We start from the raw sequence: 21,573 nt of genomic DNA, 5'->3' as shown, positions 1-21,573 counted from the left end.
ATTGTGCTAGAAGAAGGTAGTGTGGTTTGAGTCAGAAAGTGAGGTGCTGAAAGGAAATCAGGGGTTGTGGCACGGACGGTTTTAGGTTCTTGGAGAGCCAGAATAATACTTTGAACACAATTGTTCTGCAGAAAAGAGTTTAGAACTGGTAAAGTGTGCAATGCATCAACTGGCCAAGTGCAAATAGGGGCATGGTTGTATCATTGCGAGTGTCAAATTCTATTCTCGCCTCTATTCTCGTCCTTCAAAATCCAAAGATATGTTGCACTCAGCATGTACCTATAGAGCTTTTCCGAAACAGGATTTGGCTAACTGTTAGAGAGGGTGCATTGCATACGAGCGTCAGTAAAGTGATCAAGACAGTTAATGTAGGCATGGGTCCCAAGACCATTACTGTTGACTAATAACGTACCATTACCAGTGAACTGTACAAATTGTGCTATAAATTGTCCTTCATGAAGGGCTTTTGTCAAATGTTTGAATCTTGACCCTTGAGATGTCTATTTCATTCATCCAAAGGTTGCTGGATTCTCCACAGCACATTCATCATCCCCAGTCACCACGTATTCTGGAAAAGCGTCTACCAGGATAAAGGGCAAGGCTATTTTGAAAGAAAAGAAGGATGGAGCTGACTAACCAATATTTATTTCACTGCAGCAGCATTTGGACAAGGCCGGCACACCGACAAGTTCTCAGGCTCAGTGAAGTCAAGCAGATGTTTACCATATGTGCCAAGGGAAGCTAAAATATGTTCAACACACAGTCAGAGATGTTTCCCTGTATGTATTGTTAGTAAAGGACCATTTTGTACTTTGATAATACTACCATTTAAAAACTAAGCATACCAGGCAATGCTTGGCCCTATGTTGCAGCTAATCATCTTGTAGGTCAGCATGATGGCAATCTTCTTTTGGTGCACTAAGTGACCCCATTGCTTGAAGGCAGGATGGAGACCTCGCAGCCTCTCGTGGCGAGCACTCTGCTAGGGTGTTAGTGCAGCCGTAAGGCGCTGACCAGATATCGGTTAGCCAAACTCAACGTTATATTTGTGCTGCACCTGCTAGTACAGAACTCACCCCATGTTAGCCAAGTTCAGACCCCGCCACAAAGAGTCATCATGACGTGAAGGAATCTCAACAATTTTTGCACTGGACTGATGTCACTTGCGAACAGGTGGTTTTACCTGCGCAGTCTGCCAATGCGGAGGCAAAAATTGTATGGTTATTTTTGTTTCCTTCTTTGCACCTTGAATCGTAAGAAGTATGCAGACTTGGCTCAAAACAAATAAGTAGCAAAAAATTTCTGATTAAAACTTTAATGTAGCAGAATTATGCACATCCATGCTTGTAAGCATACAAATACAGGAAGGTAAATTCCTTCTCCTTTTGTTTTTAAATTCATTTCCTTTTTATTAAACGGTGCTGTTAGACTCAACAAAAGGAGGGGAAGGGGGGGGGGGCGCAAGACCTTGCAATAGACCGTTTACAGCGCGCAGTTCTTCCGTTTGAGACCAGATGGCGCCACACGTGCGCTCCGAACACGGCACCATTACTTGCCTCGTAAGTCGCCGGCGTGTACGCCTCGACGCAGCAGTGGAAATTTCGCGGGTGGTTGCCGAATGTGTTCTTTCTACGATGTGAAAAGGCAGAGGAAACACATGCTCTGTTGTGGATTGCAAGAATTGCGACAGAGAGTTAAAGGTTCAGGATGCGATCGTTTCCGAGCTTCACGAAATCGAACTGCACAAGGAGGTAATGCTAATGTTCGCGCCCGTTCGCCACGCACCCTTTCCGAACTGGCGAATGCAACAAACACATTCGCCAGCGCTAGATAGCTAATAAAGAAAGATTTCGATCTTGGAAAATCTGCGAGGGTAAGTGCACAACACAGCCGAATGAAGAAGCTGTTCCGCCACCCAAACCATGACGGCGTGCTTTCAGTTATTGTGCACTGTGCTCAGACCGCATTGATCGTAAGTTGTGGTCTGTGACCATAAGTAAAACGAGCGCCGGAGGCCGAATTAGAAACGAAAAAAAAATAAGACTACTTACGCTCCTTCATACGCCTGCTGTTTGTTATACACTGCACAGCCGTGCGAGCCGACAACGCTTACCGTCAGTCCGTGTATTACACGCAGTCTTGGTGCTACTGTTCAATTTCGCTCCAAGTAGCGCGGTTTTCGTGGACCGTGTTCGGATTACAGCATATGGTTTACGGTTGCTGTGCCGGACGGTTGTCACTTGCTCGCGGTCCATGCGAGACAGTCACTAAAAGTGACTCCGTACGCTCAGAGTGAACCTGATTAATTACAACCAACGAGACCACGAGCATTTCCATGTCCGCATATCGAGCGTCGAGCGTACCAAAATTTCTTATATGAGGCTGACGTTACTGTGAAATTCGTCCAGCATGAACGCGTGGCCATGCGCGCGTTATAACAATTATATCGTGGAATCCTTCGAAACGATTGCACGCCAGCTTGTGAAGGCTGCTTGATGCATAGTACTGCTACCATGATAGCCAACCTTTGTGTGTCTATTTATTTTTGTCACTTTTCTATGTTTAATCAACCAGTAGGAAATATTTCAGGTTTCCTAAGCACCGTTAGCAGGGTGTAAACAAATGCATACGATGTGCATGTGAGCGTTTCAGCCAGCGTCTGCATGCATGTACAAAATAGGACAACAACTTGTAAGGCCGCAAGAACATTAAACATTGCGTTTTATATATTAACAATAAAAAAACATTAAGCAGTCTTTAGCGCATGCAGAGACAAGCATTCAGGCGATCCGTCCGTTGCCTCGAACAGGCGGAGAGCTCAGCGGCTCTCCGCGACATGAAGTCTGATCGCGTTTTCACGCGTGAAGTGATCAAATTAGGGTTCTCACATGTCCTTCCAAGCTTTGGCCAAACCATAGTTTCATCTTCCCACTCCTTTACAACCGTATCAGCCGGAACACTGCCTGCCGGAACCGAACCGTCAGACGCAGCAGCCTTCGCGACGAGGCGCGCGCCGAGCGGTCAGGAGGCGAGTAATGGCGGCGTGATCACGTGATCAAAGATGGCAGCCCCCATGATACGCCGCTGTAAAGCGTCTATAGAGCAGCTGGATAAAGTAACACAACCAGACTTAATAAACAAAATTCTTTGAGCAACAATGCATGCAAGGGGAGTGTCGTAGTAATGAAAATCAAAAACTGCCTAGTGGGTCAGTCTAATGTGCCGGAAGTGGTCAATGAGGTGCGTGATTTATCCACAGTCTATTTTGGGTAGCATTATTTGTAAATTACAGGAGTGTATACTGACTGCATCAGATGGCCCATTTTAAATGGATTCTTTTGAAACGTTATTGGTATAGGTGAGGAGGCGTTACTGATTTGTAAGCTGTTATTTCACAATTGCTTTCTTGACTAGTTGGATCATTTTCTAATGCCATATTTGAAGCACTTATAAATAGTACGCGAACTCATGGCCAGTCTTAAAAGCACTTTATTTGATTAAGCGTACGTGCACCCCATCTCAGTGTTCTTTATTACTGCAGCTGTTTTAAAAAGTTAATATAGGCATCGCATACATTGCCTGAAATCGGTGAGGTAGGATGCTATGACAGTAAGGAACCGAGCTCAATTGCCACGCGCGGCAGGTGTGGACTCGTTTAAATGCCGAGTGCACAAACCTGCAATGCTCTCTTCTGTTACACTTTTCTGCTTTCGGTTTATTTTTCGTCCCATTCAGGGCGCTACCCTGCAAAGAAGGCGCCGCCACGCCGCGTTTTAAAGGGCACACCTATCATCAATGTGCCGCACAAAACAACACATTTGGCAGTAGCGCGCCTATGCATAGGGCTGAGGAGGGACGAGGTCTAATTTTTTTCTTTAACAGTAGCTGCCGCTCCCAATCGCATCTCGTTTTTCTGCGCCTGCCGTCCACTATGCGGCCGAACGTATCCAGCTACACCGATGACAGCGCCCCTTTACCTTGCTGTGCGTGGCTAAAAGACACTCTCCAAGGCACACTGGACACAGCACACAGAATGTGTGTATTGAATGAAGCTCCACTTACCGTTTGTGTCTGCAGAGCTAGCGAAGTAAAAAGACCGAGGAGCGCAAGGACGAAAGCATTCCTTTCTCTATGAATGGAATCAACCAAGCGGCGCCATTCGCAAGCAGACGACCGCGGTGGTCACCGTTGTCATGACAACGAGGGCTGTGTTCCTACATTTACTACTTAGAAAAAATTTTTATCATGTGAGAAACGTAACTTGTAAAAACAATCAGCATAATTCACAAGTTTTCTTGACAAACGCAATAATGCGCCGGGAAATGACCTGTTGGTGCTCCCAGCCAGTCCCGTGTTTCTCTTCTGTATCTACAAGCAAATGGAATAGCGCAGCCGGGCGGCAAACAACATTCCCACCGCCTCCCTTGGCCCACGTGCCCATCCCACTTTCCACATCTCCTACCACACTCGTCACCGTTCACTCATCCAGCGACCTTGAACTTCCGAAAAATGACACCTATGTAATGTATCGGCACGGAGCGTAAGGTCTCACTAGAATAACGGGCAGATACAAGAGCTAGTGCCCTTTCCTCACATTAGGCGATCTCATTGCGGAGTACGTATTGCGGATGACAGATCAACTGTTCTCCACCCATGAATGAGGCATTCTTCAGCGTCAATCATTGTATTAGTCGTATAGCCAGTAAAAGTTCCAGAAAGTGCTAGAGTATATTGTTTCCTGACAGATTAGGATTAGCGGAAGATTACAGCCATAGTAGAGCCCTTGCGAGCCTTCACCCGGCTTCCATTCGCGATTTCTCAACCATTGGCAAGTGATTCACAACGAGTTATTGAAAACGGTGCAGCAGGATTTTATTTCTCCAGTAAAGGGAACTAACGCAAGCAGTTCGGTAATTAAAACACCGTTTCAAGCGACCGTATAGTTCTTTACTGCTCTGTAATTTTTCTCACGCCGTTCCAACCACTCTCGATATTCGAAGTAATACCATGGAGCGAGAACCACCTGCTGATCTCGTGAGTGCTCCTGTCATTGTCCCTTAATACTGGTCTTCGCAGCACGACGGCACAAAATATCGGCGTGCTCAAAACCGTTAGCTTATTCCGTCAACTATACGGCTCCTGAAGGACATCACTCACATTCCAAGCACCGAGAGTCGGCCACTAGAAAAGTAGCCTCCGGCACCCTTAGACATCCAACAAGTAGCGGTACTCTACGGCGTGGTGAACTTCTAACGAGGACTATGAACTACTGCCACATGCCAGCCGCTTCGCGAGGTCAGCGTGGCTGCGTGCTGAGCCATGGCACCACGCTCCGCCAGCTGTGCACATGCGCGCAGAGGCGTCAGAGAACGCAGCCGGCGTGCACTGGCGCCGCTGCTGCGACGGCGGAGCGGACGCCACCCACCTCGTCAATTGTGCGCATGCGCGGTGTGACGTCAGAGCCCGCAGCTCGTGTGCACCCGTGGGCCTCGCCGCGTTGATAGAGGTCAGCTCCGAGGGTGAGCGTCGAGGTCAGTTCAGGTCGGGCGGGCTGGGGCACGGCCGTGCGGCGCTGACCAGGTACTCACGGCCGACGTCCACGGCAGGCCCAGGACGCTGAAGCTCCGTGACCAGGATGGCGATGAAGGGACCCCAGCACCTCCACCAAATATTACGGGGGGTTAGCCCAGCGGCAGACGGTACAGGCCACAGTCAGAAGGCACACCGAGCTAAATCACTTCAGCACAAACTGCCACGTCCTCGTCGTCATTCACTGCCGAACGTCCCAAAACAACGTCGTCTTCTCCTAGCAACTATGCACCGTAACAATATGTCTTCTCCATAGCCTCCTATGGCCTTCTCCTTCTACTACAATGTGTTCCATGCCGCCGTCGAGGCGCCGACGGGCCGGTGGTCCGAGGGCGTTCGGCATCGGTGGCTGCTGCGTCGCGAGGCTTAGCCTCCTTGCGCGGCGCAGTGAGGAAAATATATGGACTTGCCTCTCGATGTCGTAGTCTAAAGCGGGAAAGGTTGGTCTCGGCAGGTTCCTGACGAGATGCGGAGGCTGATAATACTAGCTTCAGACCGCTGGGATGAAGTAATCCGGTCGTAAAGGATAAAGTTTGCGGAGTGCATTGTGAAGCGTGTCGGCTCACACGGCTTCCGAACGCTCCGTCGTGTGCCTTACTTTCATGCGAAATCTAAGCGTGGCTAGGGGTATATACACCTCTCGCTACTCTACCAGGTTTGACCAGAGCGAAACCACAGCCATATTTTATCCTCGTTTTTGCACCACTATAAGAAACGACTGATCTTCAATTTAGATAAATTTGTATTGACGTTAACTTTTGTACCATATTCCCCACAGTACGAAGCGCTGCACAGCGCATAACGTTTTTTTTTTCTTTTTATCGAAATAAACGGCATGAATTAGTGAGTGGATACAGCGTTTTATGAAGAACAGTTCCCATAATCAAGGGAAATAATTCATCAGCAACAGATTGCATACGTGTTTCTAATGGACGCATTTACTAAATTTTTTTCAGCGACAAAACAAGTAATGCATTTTCAGCTCTACGCACAGTCACGACAAAAAACATTTCATCTCAACTCACCCAAAAAGTACCAAAATATTTAAATTCTCAATGACGTAGTTTTCAGAGGCGGAGGCTGTTAAAAGGAACACCTAATGCACGGCAATGCTTCAATGGTTACGATGCCAATCATTTAATCATTATTGAAGAAAAAACTTCGACGATAGGTTGCCGATGTGTTTTACAAATGTGCGCATACCGGCTAATTCTATAGTAGGATCCGATACTTCCCTCAGTCCAGGTCATACAACAGATGAAGCTGGTAAGACAGGGCAATAGGCTCCTGCTACCAATAGGTTTCTTATTGAAGTAGGTTGCAGAGCGGCTGTTCGCAAAAGCCATATTCGCGTGTGCAGTTCTTTCAAGTCAATGCAGCAATGAACTGGAGCAACATTACGCATTTCGGTGGCACAAGAGACGCTATATTCAGAATACAAATATTAACTGAACTTACTTCTGAACGTACTTCTGAAATTAAAGATAATGCAACCAATACTTACGAAGATTTCAACGCCTCCTCGAAGTGCTGTGGCTTTACTCACCTACTGCTTACGCCTTCCAGTAATGTAAGAAAATGGCTCAGGATCTGCTCAGGTGCACTTCGTGTGGGACAATACAGGCGTTTTTCTTCCCGTCAATTTAGCCCTCCCGGTGAGCAATCACTTACCTTAGTGAATGCGGAGGGCTTCGCTAAGCTTCTCAGCAGTTCCTGTATTATTCCTACAGTGGCTAGGCATAATAATAAAATAACAATAATAGAATAATAATAAAATTGGCTCTTTTTATAAGGGATACGATGTGATCAAAGCAGGTATAACGTTTTTCCACAAATAAGCGGAGACAACTAAATTTATTACTTGATGCACATTTCATGCGCGCAAGGGCGAGAGGTGCCTGCGACACTGAGAACAGTCTAGGAGCGGAAAAGCGATGCGTTAGGTAAACAACAACAAAAATTCTTCATCCCCGTTCTCAAGCCGTGAAGCTAAGTTGGCAAGCTTTTTCTGAAAAATGAAGATTAAGGGGCATTAAGCACTGCTGTAGCTCGACGGAGAGAATTAGTTGGGCGACAATGAAGGCACGCTAACATGGGCACCACGTTTACATAAATGCCACAGTAGCGCATCGTATTTCCTAGGTGCGGGGCTAGCTGGTGATGCATTTTCTTTGCTTAAATTTCCCTAGTGTGTCTCGCCGAGGGCATACGCCATGCTTGCATGCACACATGTAAGCATACGGCACACGTGGGGGGGGGGGGGGGGGGAGGTGGTGGCAGCCGCTCACATTTTGAGCGCAATCTGCTTCGTTATCCGTCTGAGGGGGTGTTGTGTAGGCACCCAGGGAGGAGGAGGGGGTCCTCTAAACCAAGGGTGGACGGTTTGGGGACGGTGGGAGGGGTGGAGAGGAGCGCACATCTAGGCGCCCTACCGACACCTGTTTCTACACACCTCAACAGCCGACTTGTACTTCTCGACCTGCCCACTGCATGAGGGATTGGTCATTTTCCTGGTGCATCTGCCCTGTTTAAATGACTGCGATACGGCACAATGTTTATATGGTGCGCTGCTCTTGCATTTAGCTAACTGCGCCTTGTCAACCACCCTAGTGCGATGCGTTTTTCTTTCCGTTTATTTAATGATTCTATCAACTAGCTTTGACAGTTAAATGGGGTCTAATTTCAAATTGTTTAGCGTGTGAGTACTTTTCAGTAATTAAAATTATGGTCAACCTCACACCAGGGACATTTTACAACTCCATTGCCTGGGATGCCAAGGTACAGAAAAAATAAGATGCCAAAAGTAACAGCGTTCACTACTCTGCCTCGTCCGCAGCTTAAATCTATACTCAAAAACTATGATACGATGTTAGTACCTGGAGCCAGCTGTAGTTCACTGCAAATCTTCTAGATGCCGTCGGCAGCCCATACCGCAGTTTAAGCTAAGATTTCTGCGTGGAGTGTTCACAGCCTGAGAAGATATGAATTATGCTTTTAGCTTCCACTCTCGGCAAACAGAGAGATGAACGTCGTTGCAATTAAATGCCTCCCCCACAGTGTGCTCACCCTAGAAAAAAAAAAACAAATAAATGCGCTGCTTTCGTTACTACATCTTAACTAAGTCACAAATATATGCATAGCGCATTTGGATAGAAGAAACGATCTGATTAAAGCGGGATTTAGGTTTTATCCCAAATAAAAAGATAGACACAGACGGAGGAGAGGCAGGGATTTTAAAATGAAAGGTTTCCGGTTGGCTACCCTGCACTGAGGAAGAGAGTAAAGGGGTTAATGAGGACAGAGAGAAGGAATGGGAAACACAGTCGCAATCAGTCAATCAAGGCAGTCTCTCGCAAAAAAACAAAACAAAACAGTGCCTTGTAAGCCTTGATGGCAGTCGGCTGTTGTTGCCACGGACCGAGGACGTTCGCCTCTGTGAAACGGCGAGGATCAAGGCTGTCCAATGCACAACGCAGCTTACGCCTTTCGTTCACAAAACCTGGCACTCACATAGGAGATGAGTGATTGTCTCTTCGCAGACACAGTTCACACAAGAAGGGCTGTCGGCCATCGCGATCCTAAAGCATATTGATTTGTGAAGGCAACGTAGAGCCATAGACGGCGCAGTAATGTTGCTTCGCGACGCGCTATGTCACATGGAAGACGGAGGCGCAGTCCAGGGTCCAGTGTTCTGAGGCGACGGTTTCAGAACTTTCCCGTGTTTCACGCTGGAAGTGTAAGTTCGCGTTACAAGGATATTGACAGGGATTCCGTCGTAGATGGAGCGGTCGACCAGTGTGACGTTCTGTCGCCCCAAATTTGCAGCGTCAGTTCAGCTGTTGTATTTGCTCGGAGGACAGGCACCATTGTGTGTCTCTGGTGATGGACTGACTGCCTGCTATTACAATCCGCCGAAGCACTCGCGCGGAAACGCAGGCAACCCAACACGGTTTCTTCGGCGGAGCAGTTGCTGACGTTGCGGTACTCCCGCCGTTAAGTCCCGAACCAAACTCCTATCCTTTGTGTATGCCTGATCCCGTGTCATGTAGACAACAGCAGTAGCTGGTATCAGTCTAATCGAGATATAACTTGAAATTGTAGTTTAGCCAACGATTCGTGCATAACTCATTAGAGGGTCTCTTATCCTTGTAGCGATGGGATCAGAATTTCCCGAAGGAAAAACCAGATTGAGAGCGTATGCTGAACGAACACTTCATCACTTTGATATTAATTCCTTTTAACGCGGTACGTTCTGCAATCAAATTAAGTTATTCAAGAGAAGAATCACTCGCAGACATGTCTGCATTCGGTTTGTTTTTATTTATGGGCTGTAATGCCCAAAGCGAATTACGCTATGGGGGACGCTGTAGTGGACATCTACGAATAATTTCGGCCACCGGAGGTTCTTTAATGTGTACTGACGTCGCACATTGCACAGGTCTGCCCTTAGCGAAAAAGAGGATGTGCTAAAAATGCATTTCAAACGTATTGTATTAATTTCATATTTATTTCGCATTTTTTTGTCCCTATGCTTAAACTGCAATACGAATGCTTTCTAAGTACACTAAGAATAATATTTTAAACGTTCTTAAAAATACGTGAAAGTACATTTTTGCCCGCTTAGCATATTTATAATGCATTAAAAATATAATAAAAATATACATTAGAAATACACTAAATATATACATTTAATACATTAAAAATGTGTTTACTTGGGCTTAAAAAAAGTGTACTGGGCGGCTCCATGGAATAACACGAGATAATTTTTCAACTGCAGAACAAACCGTACACGGGTATTCAACATTAATCAACAGGAGTCTGATACTATAAGGTGACGTGATTGAGTGGGAACGGAAGATACCTACGCACAGCATACCAAGACGACAGTGACACAGCAAGCAACAAATCCTACGACAAGCGCGATACTTGGCTTGCTGTATATATACCCAGCGAAAGCGACGCACTATTTTGCACGGTGAGGCCTTTTTTTGTGCAAATACTGTGGGCTGCCAAATTATCGCAGAAGTACCCTACTGGTCGCGTTCGAATCTGGGGTTAATTGAGAACGGAATTGCTAGTTGAAACTTGCGTCAGGCACAGGTCAGGAGTCGAACTGACAACCAACAGATACATGGGCGTGTAAGGGAGCCGGTCTGCCCTGCCAGACGGGGTCCTTTACGCTGGCTTATTCGGACCCAGAAGTACACAAGGCGCTTTTGCTGGTATAATGCTATCACGTTCTCACACGGCAATGTTCGAATGACATTGAGTGGAATGACATTCGAGAATAGGAATGACATTCGGACTCGACGGACTGCCGCGGTGCTGCACGACACTTTCGAAACGCATTCGAAAGCCTCAGCTCGTTTTCAGTGTACAGCGACGACGACGACGGCGGTCACACTACTCCGACAACGACAGTATATATCACGCTGAACAACAGCATGTAACTATAGTGAAAGATCTAGTTTACTATAATATGATTCTAGAGGGACACGTTTTTCAGGCCAACGACACCGACGAATCCGGTCGGCGGACGGTCAGCCTTGTCGGCGGCTGAGCGAGAGCACGGTGATTAGGCGGCGGTGTGTATATGCTCGCGCTTCTAAATGAGCGAAACGAACGGCTATATTTCACGTGTGCACACCTGAACACTCACCAGCGATAAGCGCTTGCCAAATAAATTTCAATCGACGACGGCTCTGTTCCCTTCCGCGACGGCTAGACCCAGCGAGTTCGCAGGGTTGGATCTGTGATTTCGGCGGTTGTAAAGAGCGAATCACAAGCTTTAGCGTATGCAAATGGTCACCAGGTGTAGTTTTGGCAACAGTGACCTGAAATCAACTATTGCTTACATCGCAGGGCACGCGTACGATGAACGGGAATCGCCGGTGTGACCCAGACTGCCGAGCCGTGCTTTACGGCCAGCAGCAGTCGTCGCCGTCGCTAGCTTGTGGATAACAAGTTAGGCCGTTTCACTTAAAGCGCACAGTCGCCAGACATACTTCTGGATAAACTAGTTTAAAAAAAAGTACTGGTCACGTCGGAGAAAGCCGGGACAAGAAGCGAGAAGCGCCAGTCCTGCGCGATGCCAACAACCCGGCTTTCTCAGGTGTGCGATCGCATCATCGCTTCCCACACATTGTCGCACGGCGTAAACAAACACGACCCAGTCAAAAAAAAATCATTGGAACCAATTGGACATTCCAATTGGAACTAAATGGACATTCCCATTGCTTCCAATTGGACTTCCCAATTGGTTCCAGTTGTGTTTTTAGCCCCCGACCAATTGGATCCAACTGGACTAGCCAATTGGACCCATTAGGCCAGGCAGTTATTTCACCCAGAAAATATTCACAAAATATGTTACGTTCATTGAGAAAGGTAGCTAAATGTTTGAATAATATGCTCTAGGATCTTGGATAAATATTTCTACAACTTAACACATTGTAATGTGCAAAAACAAAAACTCATTTATGAGGACTGCAGGAAGACACTCTGCCTAGTGCCAATCAACACTTTTCTACGGAATTGAAATTAACATGCTTTTATGGAAATCAAACTCAACAGACACACATGCATCACACACAAGCAACACTGCACATTCAGGCACTAGTAGCATACATTAGCTCAATATGTACATCCAGAGAACACACTTCTGCTCCAACTTATATACCCAATTTTTTAGGCTCTCATACTGGGGCCAGTGACGCTTGCCCACTGAGCGCAGTTAATTAATTTAATTTCAGCTCCAGTGGTGGTGTAGGTGATGAGTACAATTTATTAGGCTAAGCTGCTGATGGCTCTTATTGTAAGTACCATATTAGTTCTACCTTTTTCGTCAAACATGCACATTCATTGGATAAATTGGGTGTAGTTGGGCGGACCAATTGGATGCAATGGGTAAGACCAATTGGGCTCACCAATTGGAAACCCAAATTGTCCAATTGGATAGTCCAATTGGACCATCCAATTGGAACACCATTCCAATTGGAACCAATTGGAAACCCAAATGGTCCAATTGGACAGTCCATTTGGACCAACCAATTGGAACACCATTCCAATTGGAACCAATTGGAAACTGAACTCGTCCAATTGAAACCAATTGGAACCCATTGGAAATCCAATTGGTTCCAATGGTTTTTTTTGACTGGGGAGTACAACCAGTAAAAAAGAAAACAGATTGTTTAATAGAACGAAAGCGCAGATTGCGTTTTATGTTATGTAAACAAGCGATGTAAACAACAGTATGAGTGCAGTCGTCCTCATCGGCGCACTCCCGGGGAAATTTCATGCTGACGCGGTTAATATTCATTGGCGTAATATTATCTTCAAGCACTCCCTTAGACAGAACACGTGTAGCATCTTTAGATGACATTCGGCTGGAAGGCATTCGAAGCGCCCGTGTAGCAGGGGTATAAGTGGTGATCACCTTCCTGCTAGAAGCTACTATAAAAGAAAGGATGACAAGAAAGGGAAAGTTTTCACTCTTCGCTGAAACGTCATTTCGAGCCCTAGATTGTTCCACGGTAGCTTGAAGTGTAATGCAAATATGTTTACGCGGACAACCCATTTGTTAGAATTTAAATATACTTCAGACGGATTAATTGCGTATTTACGAAAGTACACATTAAAAACTTTGCCAAAACCAAAATGCGATGTCCCGAAACTCGATTTTGAGCATTAGATTGTTCAACGACAGCTTGTAGTGCGCTGCAAACATGCTAATGCGGACTGCCAATTTGCTAGAATTTCAGTGTTCTTTGGACGAATTAATTGCGTATTTACGGAAGTACACTTCAAATACATTGACGACACACAAATGCCATTTCCCGAAACGCGATTTCGAGCACTCGACTGTTCAACGGCAGCTAGAAGTGTGCAAAGACGTTTAAAAGGACTGCCCGTTTGTTAGAATTGAAGTATATTTCGGATGAATTAATTTCATATTTACGAAAGTTCACTTTTAATATATTGACAAGATGCTAAAACTGCATACATATACGTTTACAAGGGCTGCCCGTTTTTTAGAATTGAAGTATACTTTCGATGAATTAATTTCATATTTCCGAAAATACACTTTTAATACACTGACCAGATGCTAAATCTGCATACATATTTTTTCACGTATTTGAAAAGTGCTCGAAGTATGCTTTAAGTGAGGTATTTTTGGCACATTTTAAAAATATATTTCGAATACCAAGCATGAAATTTCAGGAACGTATTTCCTACATATTTTTAGTGCATTCACGAATACAAATTATGTTTAAAATACTATTTAAATAGCCCACCGTATATTCCAAACGTATTAGTTTTTGCTAAGGGTGCAGTACTCCGCCTCCATCGAAACGCGACCGCCGCGACTGGGATCGAACCTGCGTCTTCCGGGTCAGTAGCCGAGCACCATAACCACTGCACTACAACGGTGACTCCATGCACTAGTGTTCTCACGCATGTCCCGACCATTAACTACGAGGAAATGTTCCGATCAGTAGCAAGAGCTGCTCCCGCGAAACATCATCGCGGACGACCTTACAGGGCGACGGGGACGACAGGAGCGTGTTAGGAAGCTACAAATCACTTACTCGCTGTCGACAGCTTGCTGTGATTGGGATGCTCCCCCAGCCTAAGTGCATTAAGGCAGCGGATTCCCTCGACAGGGGTGACCACGCCGGCGGCGGCGAGGCCGAAACCGAAGGCACATGTCCAATGTGTGGTCACTTGCACAGCGTGGGAACGCACACCACTCGGGCAACGACCTGCAGAACCGGGAAACACACTCCCCATGCGCGGCCACCTGCAGATCGTGCAGACGCCACTCGCACTTCCTGCGCGCCTTAGATGGCACTACCCTCATCCTCAATCTCATCACATGACGGGGAAGTGTTTAGTGGGGAGAGAGAGCGTGATCGGAACCCAAGTGAACTTTTCGGGACACGCCTTCTGCACCAGGCCCGGCACCCCCCCAGGGATCCTAAGGAATGAAGAGCATATAAAACTCGGCAGAGAGTGCGGTCAAGAGACTCCTGTTGGCGAAGAAGCTCCCTTCCACTGAGAGGCACTATCTGTTCCTTTTACTTGTGAATCATGTGAATAGTCTGTATAAAGTTTCTTCCGTTTTTTCTCCTCGTAACCCCGTCTCCGGCCCTCCCCATCGCTTGTCCGGGCCGACCACGCTGCCCCCGATCCCAGTAAGCTCAACAAACACGCGCATACGGGAGCTCGAAGCAGAGGCAAAATAAATTCAGGGGGCCCAATGACTTTCAAAAGTGCGTAGAGGCGAAAGCGTTTCCCTCACCGCTTTAACTGCCTCTGTGGCACTGGTGACGTCACCAATGGATGACGTCGCACATATTTAATGACAAATTACTGATTAATGGTTAATTACTGATTAATGACTAAATACTAATCAACTGCTAATTAATTACCTTAAGCTCTGCTTTTAAGAGCGGAACGCTGGAACGTATTATAGCGCTGCCAGGGTGCCCACGGAACGCCACCACCCGTTGGGCGGTATCCCTTCCCCTTTGAACGCAGCGCTTTTTGAGGAAAAGAAATGGGGTAGTATTTCTCTGTCATCTCGGTGGACACCTGAACCGCCCCGTACAGGAAGGGGAAGGTGGGACTGGTAGAAGAAAGAGAAGTAGGGCGCGTAATAAAGAAAATGAAAATTTTATTTGAAGAAAGAAAATTACGCAGCAGTAGTAGTAGTAGTAGTAGCAGAAATCTTTTATTGAGATCTTTTAAGAGATTCGCGGATTCGAAGCCTCCGTCGTCTTTCGTGGCGCCGGCGACTTGAGGCTTCTCTTCAGCAAGGTTGGGCCCCTAGTCCAGGGCTCCACTGAGTCGCGCTGCATCAGTAGCGTGCCGCACTAAGGCCCTTTGGGCCGCGAGCTCGCTGCTGGTGAGCCGGCTCTCCCATTGCTCCGCACTCGGGAATTCGTGTTGGTGGAATGCTTTAGCAACTGTCGCAAATATCTCGGTGGACACCCGTCAAAAGCGTCACATCTCTGCTGACAAGCTTCTGCTGACAGCCTTCTGTCGACAACAACGGGGCATTAAAGGCTTTCGGCTTAAAAAGAAAAATACACGGCACGCCAGCCCTCAGCTGCGCAAGGATCGGTCAAAATACCTGCACGGCGCCGACGTCACGAGATGCAAGGGGCCGATATGCAGACGTCGCTGGCTCATCAAACAGAATGTCAGAGCAGCGAGCTAAACTTGATTGGAAAAGGACGCCGCATGGTGACAACGTCGCCCCCAAGGGCAGCCAGCTGCACTCCTGGCTCCGGCGGGTTGAGCTTTCCCTGAACGACCGGGAGCTGCCACTGCTGCTTCGGCGTGAGTGAACAGGTTCACGCGGCGCCCCGGGCTGACCACACGATTTGATGCTGAGAAGCCTGAACAGAGAAGCTATGTCATAAAATTTTAAGTCCTCGGAAGCGAGCACGTTGCATGACAGTCGAATACACAGTTAAGCAAAATCACGTGTCTTCCCCCAAAGCATTAGTAGCAGAAAACTTTATTCCACAAAAAGGGGAGGGTGTTAGCGCTAGACGTCTTGAGATGCAGGTGGTGTTCCAGGTTGAAGATCCCACTTGTTAACGCAGCCTCTTCGGCCCTGTCAACAAACGCTAGCTGACATGATGGGTTGGAGCTGGACAGAAGCCGCTCCTCTGCACTGCTCGACGGCCGGGCTTTTTAATTTTGAGCTCTATCGGACATGCCCAACAGGCCCATGCGGAGTGGGAGAACGTGGCCATCTCTTCGCATCTTGCATCAAGCAATAGTAAATAGGTATATGCTACGACGTATCATTAAAACGACAAATAAAAAAAAAGAAAATTTCAAGGTACGGACTCGATGTAAAAAAATATGCATATTGTTTTGAACTAAGAAAGCATGCCTAACATACGCCTCTAAGTGAAAGTTGAAAGAAGACGAAAAGAGGCCTGCGAACAAAGCATAACAAAGCTGTTCGCCGACGATTATTTAAATTTATTCAGAGTAGCCAATACTCATGATGATATTAAAATCAACCGACGCCTGCAAGTCTTACGTGACTGGTGTATTGAGGGTGAGGATATAAATTATATTCCTCAAAATCGAGTTTGCTCATATCACAAGAAAAAACTGCGCTTCACTTTGAGTATAAAACTTGTGAAAACACTTGTCAAATGTGCGTAGCTTTAACCATTTACGAGGAATTATCCATCATGACCTGTGCTGGCGCACTCATGTGGCATTTATTCAGAAGACATTTATTCACCCATTTTTGAAGTATGCCTTCTAAGTTTGAAGGCGCCATGGAGAGTACTTACGGCAGAAACTTGAAATAAATCACAGAACCACACCGCTTTTTGTTTGTTCGCGTTATCGGAGATCCAATTCTGCGTCAGGCATGTAGAAATGATGCGATCTGGAACTGTTAGAAACACGGCGAAAAAAAACCGTGGTTGAAATATTTTTCAAGCGCAGCTCTTTCGCGCCGGTCCTTCGTTTCCCGGCGTCGCCGTGGCCATTGTAACCATCTCCGCATCCGGGGCAGCGCACTGCTCTAGTTGCGTGAGCTCCTGGCGCCATCTCTCGCGACCTCGCGATAACTCACTTGCTCTCTTCGCTCCTCCTCTAAAGCCACCCCTTTACGGCGGCAATCAGAGCGCCGGATCAGTAGCGGCAGAAATGTGCACCGCCCGAGCCGAAACGCATAGCCGCCGCCGTTCTCCACTGCGAACTGCCTGCTTATGTTAATAGTCTCTTCTTTGCCAGTTCTTTCTGAGCCATGAGGAGGCAACCGGTGGAAGTCCTTCGCCTGCCGCTGCCGCTAAACGAGCTGCCAGAGCAGAGGCCCAGCGCCGTCGCCGCCAGAATGCAGAGGTGCCTGCCGCCGAAGCAGGAACTTACCGTCGCTGCCGTCGAATTATTTTTCTCAGTATATCGAGAAGGTGAGATATCTGATGCGCTGCGCACAAATTGCTCATTAGGAATTAAGGTAATTATTGGCTATATTTTTTCAGGTACCTAGAAACGAAGCAAAAATCACGGAATAACACATACTCAGCCTCCTATAAGAGGCAGCATGCGTTTTGACGCACAGTGCATCAATACAGCGTTATCATGTACGCCTAGATGGCTTCAAAAACTCTCGTTTTCTTCATGTATTAATTTGCGGATTGGCCTTCCAGACTGACTACACATTAGCAGCACACAATACCAAAATATTTGAATGTTTTTTGGCTTTGTACAGTGGCCAACGAAAGAAGCAAGAATTTCTTGTATCCCCTATTGTACTTTTACCCATGTTTTCTCTAAGCGTCGTTCTCTACGTGTTTTTTCTTGGACCATATTTCTAAAGGCTTCACTGTCGGTGCCTGATATTGTCTAATTTTTTTTTTACAGAGACGTATCGAGTATTGGCCCTGAATTGACGGGTACTGTATTCTTAATAAAATAAACTAATAAAAATGTATTAGCATACGAGCTCCAAGAAAGCTAATTTAGAGGAGAGTAACAGTCAAGGGAACCCTGCACACAGCACGCCGCCGAGAAGGCGTCGGATGATGTCGGGAGTGTAAAACCGGTTTTAAAGCCTCATGGCTCGCCAAGCAGCGAACGAGGCAAGAGGCGCTGCCCAACACGTGGGAGGGAAGCACGTATTCTGTATTCTTAATAAAATAAACTAATAAAAATGTATTAGCATACGAGCTCCAAGAAAGCTAATTTAGAGGAGAGTAACAGTCAAGGGAACCCTGCACACAGCACGCCGCCGAGAAGGCGTCGGATGATGTCGGGAGTGTAAAACCGGTTTTAAAGCCTCATGGCTCGCCAAGCAGCGAACGAGGCAAGAGGCGCTGCCCAACACGTGGGAGGGAAGCACGTATTCTGTATTCTTAATAAAATAAACTAATAAAAATGTATTAGCATACGAGCTCCAAGAAAGCTAATTTAGAGGAGAGTAACAGTCAAGGGAACCCTGCACACAGCACGCCGCCGAGAAGGCGTCGGATGATGTCGGGAGTGTAAAACCGGTTTTAAAGCCTCATGGCTCGCCAAGCAGCGAACGAGGCAAGAGGCGCTGCCCAACACGTGGGAGGGAAGCACGTATTCTGTATTCTTAATAAAATAAACTAATAAAAATGTATTAGCATACGAGCTCCAAGAAAGCTAATTTAGAGGAGAGTAACAGTCAAGGGAACCCTGCACACAGCACGCCGCCGAGAAGGCGTCGGATGATGTCGGGAGTGTAAAACCGGTTTTAAAGCCTCATGGCTCGAAAAGCAGCGAACGAGGCAAGAGGCGCTGCCCAACACATGGGAGGGAAGCACGTAAACGTGGTGGAACGCAAATCAGCAAAAGCGTCAAGTGAGGCCGAGTGGACGTCCAGCTGAAAGGGAAACAGATTGGCGAGTTTCCTAAAACACAAAGGAATCGGAAAAGTGCAAGAGTGGTCCCTACCACGAAGAACAGGAGTGGAGGTTGTTGGTGGAACGTGCAGCAGGGATGGAACCGGGCCGACGTCTGAATGCTCCTGCTACCAGCACGAGTCCATCGTGATTTTGCATGCCTTTATCGGAATGCATATGATGCTTATACTACCCCGGACGAGGCGAGAGACAATAAAATTCATGTCAAAACATGGGAAAATAACGTCAGAAATTTGGTTGGAAAACGTGCGCGATTGTGCTTAGAAAATTTATTAAATACGCGTACTTGGCATTTCGTCCCGGGTTCTTCAGGGTATTATTGTTAATGCTGCCGGCTCTTGGAAGCGTGAGCAAGCGTTTTCACAGACTGGTATTACTTGTAGTCTTAAAAATAAAGCAGCAATATTGACTATCACAAATACTTTTACTCGGTAGTGGAAAACAAAGGAATTAAGTACGAAACGTTTTGCGAGACCTTGGTTATTTTACTATCCGCGTAGTATCCGTGTAGTATCCGTGTAGTCATTATAGCAAAAATATAGCCGCTTGACGTCACTCTCGATGAGCTACAACCTGTCAGTACAAAGAAGAAGAATGTTAGTCCCCACTAGGCTGTACGCACCATGTCTGATACTCAGTAATGCATAGGCTATTAGTAGTAGTCAGTAAAAAAGCCAGTAACTAAATCCAGCATGCCGCGCATTCTTTTTAAAATTCAGATTACAAGAATGTCGTCTTTGAATGCTAGCGGACGGCAGAAAATAGAAACGCCGTTCTTATCACTTTTTGAACACATTTAGCAAAGAATAAGAGGTGAGGAACCGACTGTGCCCTATACACGATGTAGCTTTGGCGACTCACCAGCAGACAGTTATTAATGCAGCGTAGTTTGAGACGCTGTCCAGGTTGGTGCAAGTAGCAAATGTTAGTATTTTCATATAAGTTAATCAGCTGGAGTTCAATACACTGCCAGAGTATTAGCATGAACTTGCGAGAATATTTATTCATCCAGCGCATTTCTTAAGCTATTTGTTATCCTACGGCTACCGGTATATCAAATTCAGGCAAAATTATTTTAATTATGCATTACAGCGAGGACACTCATGACTCGGTCATAGAGCAACACATCTCTTACAAGACACCAGTCTTAATAGCGTAATCATTTTAGTCACGTATATATTCACTGACTACTACTTTGCCTTGCGTGAGTTTGATTATTCGTAAAATTACGTATTCCAGCGAAGACGGTATGCATAAATATTGTACATATCAAGCGTCTGTAGCACGCATTCTGCTTGTCGCATGCATTGTTGCGTTTGTGTTTGCTTCGCGCCGAATTGCACCTATTAGAATATATGCATTGGTATTGCATAAATAAATGATGACCAGAAACGCCAGATTATTTTATAGTGTTGGTTCAACATCGTAAACACACAGAGACCAAGAAAGGGATAAGACACACAAACTAGTGCTGAACTTGCAACTGATTTTACACACACACACACACGCACGCGCACGCGCACGCGCACACACACACACACACACACACACACACACACACACACACACACACACACATATATATATATTTAATTCACGACTCTTGAAAAAGGCTGGTCCTATAGGCGAAACATAGTGAATTAAATCCTGTTATGTTTTTGAATTTTTCGTGACTTTATATTACATTGATGAATCGATCAGCTGCCAAGAAATCATTTTTGATATATATTTATATAAACATATAACTTATTGCTCGTTGACGCGTGGTTCCCCATTAGAAGCAAAGAATATCGCCCGATCTGAGAGGACGCGTAAGGTCTGCCAACGTCGGGGGCTAGTGCTCGGGAGTCTACTAAAATATTGCGCGTTTCACGCCGACCCAATAGTAAGTACGGTCACATGCCCCAGAAACGCGTTTTCAGCTCAACACTAGGACTATACTTTTCCTGTTCTTGATGTGCATAGTGTGCCCACTGGGCTGCAAGGGATAGATTGATGCATATCCTTAAGAATGTCACAGCACTTCAGTCACGAGAAATAAATAGCCTCACAATGTTGTCGCGCCTTTCTGGGTCGAGCAGTGCCTCCACTAAGCAGGGTCATCCAGTTTAAAGTCCCGACGCTTATAAAAGAGCCCTCTAGAATTCGTCTCGCATGGACGCAAACTAGTCAGCGGAAAAGAGGAAACCTGCAAATCTCTGTCCGCTGTGCCACTGCAGGACTGTGCTCCCGAAAATCACTACCGCAACCCTCTTGAGTTGCACCATAGGCGAAGCGGCAGAACGCATGTGGTAGACGCGAGTCTCATCCCGGCTGACTGTGTTCCTTGTCTGGATGATTAAGGTCAAAAGAGCTACTACTGGGACTAGTTCGAAATACATTCTTGGAGGTATTGGTGAGTGCCATGAAATACGGAAAAGGGACGGACACACAGGACGTCCCTTTTCCGTATTTCATAGCGCTCACCAATACCTTCAAGATTGTCTGGATGCCACCGCAATCCCGCATTTATCGGAAAAAGCCGGGCTCGACGTCGGCGGACAGTTATTCTACCTGCGGG

This window comes from Amblyomma mixtum, chromosome 1 (assembly GCF_055824585.1).
Source record: "Amblyomma mixtum isolate Tamu chromosome 1, ASM5582458v1, whole genome shotgun sequence".
Lineage (NCBI taxonomy): Eukaryota > Metazoa > Arthropoda > Arachnida > Ixodida > Ixodidae > Amblyomma > Amblyomma mixtum.
Note: the sequence above shows the minus strand (reverse complement) of the source record.